This window comes from Limulus polyphemus, unplaced genomic scaffold (genome assembly GCF_000517525.1).
Source record: "Limulus polyphemus unplaced genomic scaffold, Limulus_polyphemus-2.1.2 Scaffold730, whole genome shotgun sequence".
NCBI lineage: Eukaryota > Metazoa > Arthropoda > Merostomata > Xiphosura > Limulidae > Limulus > Limulus polyphemus.
Genome location: NW_013666340.1, coordinates 323,299 through 330,060, shown reverse-complemented (window position 1 = coordinate 330,060; position 6,762 = coordinate 323,299). Strand labels below are relative to the sequence as shown.

Sequence of the window (6,762 nt, the reverse complement as noted above, 5' to 3'; positions counted from 1 at the left end):
AAATAAGATTATGTTTACTTTCAGCTGTGGTATCTATGTTAGGAAAAATTAAGAAAAAATACTTGGAAGTTCAATTATCTCTCAATAGATGAACAAAAAATTCTTGGAAGTTCAGTTATCTCTCAATAGATGGAGAAAAAATTAAGAAAAATACTTGCAAGTTCAGTTATCTCTCAATAGATGGAGAAAAAATACTTGGAAGTTCAGTTATCTCGCAACTAGACCAACGAGCCAGTCGGTATTATTATTTCTGTAAAAAATATGAAAAAATAATTTAGTTATAAGTTTAATGTATTTCATATTGGTAAAATACTGTTGTTCCAGTAGAGTATTAACGAGCTGTAACCTTAAGCTATTTTAGAAACTCTAAATGTTCTCTAATGAGATGCATAATGTAGTAAACATTTTATTTAGTTTCGTTACAATCCTATGTATAGTTCAGTGTTGACAAAGAAAATATATTTTCTCTTATACAGACCAGAATAACAACTCGTACATGTTTGTCAGATCGTACGCTAACTTTTCTGTTACTACAAGGACATTTACGAAATAGCTTATCCATGCATGTAGACAATAACATCAATATAGAATACTATGCAAACATTTTGGCCAAGACTGTATTTATCAGGTTTTAAAGTGATTTTAGGCTTTGAAATATTGTAAACAATGTGTCTGCTTTTCAAAAAAAGTGTGACGTACTAAAAGCTCTCATGTTTACTGATATCAGTCTTAAGAAACCATAGTTATCAATGATACAAACAGAGAAAGGTCAGTAGGGGTCATAGAGGTGACCCCATTGCCACGATAGCTATCTAGACGTAAAGGTGACCACTAAAAGTGAAATGATGATTACTACTGAGGGCTAGTTTGAGTAACTATTCCAGTTGTTGTCGTTGAATCTAGTGTTAATTATTCGCGTTGAATGTTCAGGATATATTGGAAATGGTTAAAGCAGAATTAAGGAAAAATCACATTTCCGTTATTTTGGTTTGGTTGTTGGCTTTAATGTAAGAATCTCGCTTTAGTTACGAGGGATACAGGGTTAAAATCCAATTCAAACGCTTACTAAGTCTATTGTCTATTTGAGTTATACAAAGAAAAACCCGTGCTGACGATAAGTTTATAATATATAATGACGTTCTTTAATAAAATCTGAACATTCAGTAATTTCGAAATAAAGTTTAATGCAAAGAAAAAAATTCAAAATGTACTTCAAAACTCTATAAAAGAATTGCGGTAAAAAAGTAACTGGTGATCATCTGAGAATTAATGATAAATCACTAAAGTATCCGAGAAATTACTATTAACTCGATAAAATCATTGATAGATATGTTACGGTTATTTGATATGTTTGCTACGTCAACAACAAAAGGGATAAAGTAAGACTTTAGTCGGTTATCGGTCATTTAGTGATTTACTGTTCAAATAACAGAAAAGTTTTTACATATAATGGCTTACATCCCAGCCCAACTGACGAGTTCAACTATGGAATGAAAGGTCTCATGGGCAGTGACTTTTGGCTGACGGAAGATAGGTCTGAAATGCTATTTTAAACGCCTCTGATTTTGAATCCGAAATGGACGAATTAAAAGAAGTTTGTGAAACATTACATCTGAAGTTAACGAGATTTTTATCACCACTCACATGGACACATTGATAGGTCTGTTTGACGGCTATTTGATTGTGTGTTAACAAAGTTACAAACAAAACACATATTGTGATGTCTCTGTATACCGGATACAATAAGCTAGCATTTGGTTACCTGAAATTTACAAGAAAGAATGTAAAGTGTAGAACGTAGAAAAAACAAAACAAAAAAACGACTTCATCTGCACATTAAAAACAAACGTGTATCTCGCCGATTAAAGTGTCACCAACAGTTTGTCAAAATTAATCCGTAATACCTGCTGAATATCAATTTATCAAGTATCGTAAGACTTACAAAAGTAATGTATAAACTACGATATTATGAATTCGCGTTAAAATATCTCTCAGATATTTAATGATATGATTCACATTATTGGTCTTGGGGAATTATTGTCATTTAGGGATCAAATCTCAGAAGAGCCCTTTAGTAATTAATTGTTGTTACATAACAAGTTCTAGAATAATTACATTGTCATCAAATTTTAGGCATAGCTTTTGAGAAACGTATCGGATTAATAAGTTAATCATATACGTTTCGGATTAACTTATTAAGATGAACTTATTATATTAACGTTTTCAGCAACACGGTACGTGTTAGCCTCTCAAGGAGTATTTGTGATGATATAAAATGATACAATCATGTGAAGTTCACTATAAAACTGTCCTATATATATATATATATATATATGCACTTTGATAAAAAACAACAACATAAATATAAGAGACGCGAGTGCTTTCAGGATATACAGGTCAGTTTTCTGAGGACTCTCTGGTTATTGGATTGCTTATCGAATATGATAAATAAAGCTTATTCTGGGTTAATGAAGAAAAATACCATGTTTACTTTCAGTTCCTTTTCACCATTCACTTCTTGAAAATCAGTTATCCTAGGTGGAGCCTTTAAATGTAATATCTCGAGGAAGTTAATTTTAACAAATTTCGAGTGTTCCAAAGTTAGCTTGTTGTAGATTTCTGAACCATCAGAAGGGGAGATATCGCAATGTTTTTTGTCCGTAACTTTATTAATACACAATATAATTACCGTTAACAAACCTGTCAATGTGTCTATAAGACTGTTTGTGTTTTGTTTTATCCCTTCTGTTTGTAACGTAACAACATATAAAATAAACGTTAATAAGTTTGTCATTGTTTCTGCTCCACCCCACCCCCAGTGACACAGCAGATAGTCCATTGTGTAGCTCTGTGTTTAACAACAAACAAACAATGGAACATCATTGTTTTCATGTATTTTATATAGCCACTATAGTAACTCTAATAACACTTGGGTAAAGAGAAAGGACAATATGCTATAATATGTGAACTACATCTGCCTTACCCAGTGCTGACGAGGCCTTTCGCCCAATACCAGGGCTCATCATGCCAGCTGGGGTACATATAAGCTATATATATGTCATCAATTTTTATGAAAAGGACTGTTGTGGTGTGAACCAGATTATGCAAGTGAATTGTAATTGCACTTATTATAGAAGTTTGTTTTCTCGAAATTATCCTAAAGTAGAATGTTAAACTACTAAACTTCCCTCAACGTGTGAGAGATTTAATGCGGATTTTCAATTGCTATTGAAAATGGATGACGTACACAAAAATAGGTTTACTTACAAACTCGTATAATCTAACACACATGAGTAATATATAACAATAATCATACACTGACTAAATTCGGCAGAATTATCAATTTTGCTCAATTCACATTAGTAATGTAACAAGTAAACTTGTCTTTGAGGGAAAATATGTTTAAACTCAATTAAACAAAAATAACGGCTCGTTGGTCTAGGGGTATGATTCTCGCTTAGGGTGCGAGAGGTCCCGGGTTCAAATCCCGGACGAGCCCACTAAAATAATTATATATACTTCTTAATCTAATAAAAAAGTGGTTTTAGATAATTCATTTACATATATTTTGTTACATTTACTTTCAAATGGCCCAGCAGTACGTTGTTTCTATATTGGCTGAGAAAACACCTCAGACAACATTGCTTGTGCAGAACAACAAAATAACAGATTAAAAAGTGTAGTCTACTGTAGCATATATCTGAATAACAATATATTTTATACAAGTTATGGAAGTGTGAAACTCACAACTATTTAAGTCAACACGTAGTATCATGTCATGAGGTTTATTTGTATAACATTTTTGATAAATTTGCCATGATGTGTGATTAGAAAAAAATATTTTTCAACATGAAATGCGTACAATTATGAATACAATATTTTGTTTCCAAGATAGTTACACTAATAGTGACGGGAATGATTCGTTAATTCACTAGTATGTTTCTTTCGCTAGGTTCAAACTTTGGATATTATGAGTTCTCATAATTAAAAGTGTTATTGATTGATATAATTTAACTAGCAGACAGTGTCGAAATGGAACAAAATATATAGTGTTGTGGCATTTCACTCAATTCGCATATCTGACTCACAAAGACGAATATTAGGCCACTAAGATATGCTCTTTCTAAAAAATAATTTTAAAACTAAAACCCATCTCTAGCAGTGTTGATACTGTGACTACCCACCTCACCTTTAAAGGCTTTAATAAGTCATTCCTGTTTATTCACTTGTTAACAACAGGATGACTTTATGTATTCCCTACTTCAAACGTTTGAATTAGTCATCCATGTTTTTGCTCTTGTTAACAGAATTCTGAGAACTCAACAAAATACTGAATTTGCTATATTGATGTAGTTCAATAATACCAGTACGTATATACCTAAAGCAGTTGTCTGTATTGTGTCATAAGTTATTTTAAGGAGCAGGTTGAACCAATTTTGATGAACCATGATTATAAGAACAATATTTTTCATAAATGTTGTAGAAATAACGGAAATTGTTCGTCTAGCACTATGATTCTCGCTTGGGGGGGGGGGGGGCTAAAGGTCCGTGGTTCAGATCCCGAATAAGCCAAGTTAAATTTTCATGTTTTTTAAGTTGATAAATACATGCCATTCTTACAATACTTAACGCTGCGGATCTAAGTTTCAATTCTCCTTGAATTTTCGGTTTCGAATAATCGTATTTTTGGTTAAGTCTCCTTCCAATAGCGATAAGGTTTTAGAAATTATCATCTTTTACTCACTGAACCAATGCTATTTAATAATGTAGAAAAGAGAAAAACGTGTTTGTTGTGGGAAAGATAGTTGTGATTTCACGCGTGATATCATGCGATAAACTATTATATTTTCTATTGGCGAGTCCTGTAATGGACATGGACCTCCCCGATCCAAATTCGAGTGCCAGGGGTAGTATGAATTTGTATGCATTCCTTTGCTTTATTTTAAAAGCCAGACTCTTCCCTTTTACAAAATTCTTTGTCACTGAGATTTTGAACGTTCTTAAGTTGTTAGAATTTTAGATACAGATTTTGTAAGAATTTGTTAAGATGGGATTCGGGTATTTTAACGTTCTTACCTGGAGATTTGTATCTGGTAAGTTTAACCTTCTCTTTAGTTGTAATGTAGTGAAGTTATTTTTATTTTAGTTTAATATTATTTTTCTTTGTCGTTTACACGAGGGCTCACACTGAGCTATTGACACAGAATCTGTAAAGGTTTCTTTTTCACTTCATTTATTCTTGCCAACTCCTCACACTCATTACAAACACTTGCCTTTGTTTTATTTTAATGCATTGCGTATTTCTCTGTTTCATTTTGTCACTATAGATTGTGGTTTTACATTTTTATGTGTTCTCTCGTTCTTCTTACACGAGGTTAGTATTTCCTTTCAAAAGCTTAAATACAGGAATGAAACAGAAATTACCAGCCAATTACGTATATATAGTAGGTGAACATTGGATGACTGTAACATGTAGAATACTTTGTACAATATACAATCGGTGTCTTTATTATGCATGAAGTGAAGGAGAAAAAAATTAATACACATAATATTAAACTTTATAACACACGTTCATAGAATATACTAACTTTCAGTCATGGGAAAAAAGTCACAAAACAAGTAATAAAACTATTTTGTAAATGTAAAATGATTTAGGGATGGCAATGCCAAAAATAATGCAAACACGAATATCGGGATGATACAGCTATACATTTTTCATATGTTCTTTCCTTGCTGTAGGTTCTTCATCAATATTAAGTCCCAAGAAGTCAAGATTATGACCAGGGATGATTAATAATCTATTGTATGGTATAATAACAATATCTGAGGACATTCTACAAATGCAATAAAGAGATTGACAAAACCGATATGATATTACCAATATAGATTACCATTGAATTGTAATAATAAAACAAATGTCCACTTATCAACCTATTTCAATGAAAAAAGAAAAGAAAAAAGAGGGAAACAATTAATTAAAAAAATTTGACAAAAATTAAGTATCACGTAGGAATGACAATGTCAAAACGTATAGAAATAAGGTAGGGATAAATACATAAAATCATACAAAAATCACCATATAAATAGCCAAATATTTCCAAGAATGACTTTTATCTACAACTAAATGTTGAATTGCCGTAAGGTGCATTAATTTAGGTTTGAATAAAAGCATTTAAACTGAATAGTGCTATATAGTCTTACAGCGGCTAATAACCATAAGTTTATAAAACTGACTCAGTACTTACTGGCTACTTATGTAAATATTTTTGTATGGTTTTGTGTATTCATCCCTACCTTGTTTCTGCCCTTTTTGGCATTGCCATCCCTACATCATACTTAATTTCTGCAGTTTTTTTTATTAGTCGTATTCTATACTAGTTATGAAAGTGTGAAACTCATGACTATTTAAGTCAACACCAAGTATCATATCATGATGTTTACTCGATACTTGACTATATTTTTTTTAACGTTTTCGATAAATTCATCAAGTTGTTTGTGATGATGTGTGAATGCAACAAAGTTATTTTTCCAACATGAAATACGTAAAATTGTGAATATAATATTTTTAAAGGTAGTTACAGTAACAGTGACGAGAATGATTTGTTAATTCAGTGGTATGATTATCTTGCTGGATGCGAAAGGTCCTGGGTTCAAACCTTGGATGAGTTACTTGACATAATCTCATAATTAAAAGTGTTTTTAGTTAATACAATTTAACTAGTTGGCAATGACGAAATTGGACAAAATATACAGAGCTGTGGT

The 6,762-nt window shown here is 31.8% G+C and overlaps 1 non-coding gene across 1 annotated transcript; it reads left to right on the top strand.

The window, feature by feature from the left end:
- The first annotated feature begins 3,427 nt into the window (after positions 1-3,427).
- Positions 3,428-3,499, top strand: Trnap-agg. Its single transcript has one exon. It is a non-coding gene; the product is annotated as a tRNA-Pro (tRNA).
- Positions 3,500-6,762: the final 3,263 nt, after the last annotated feature.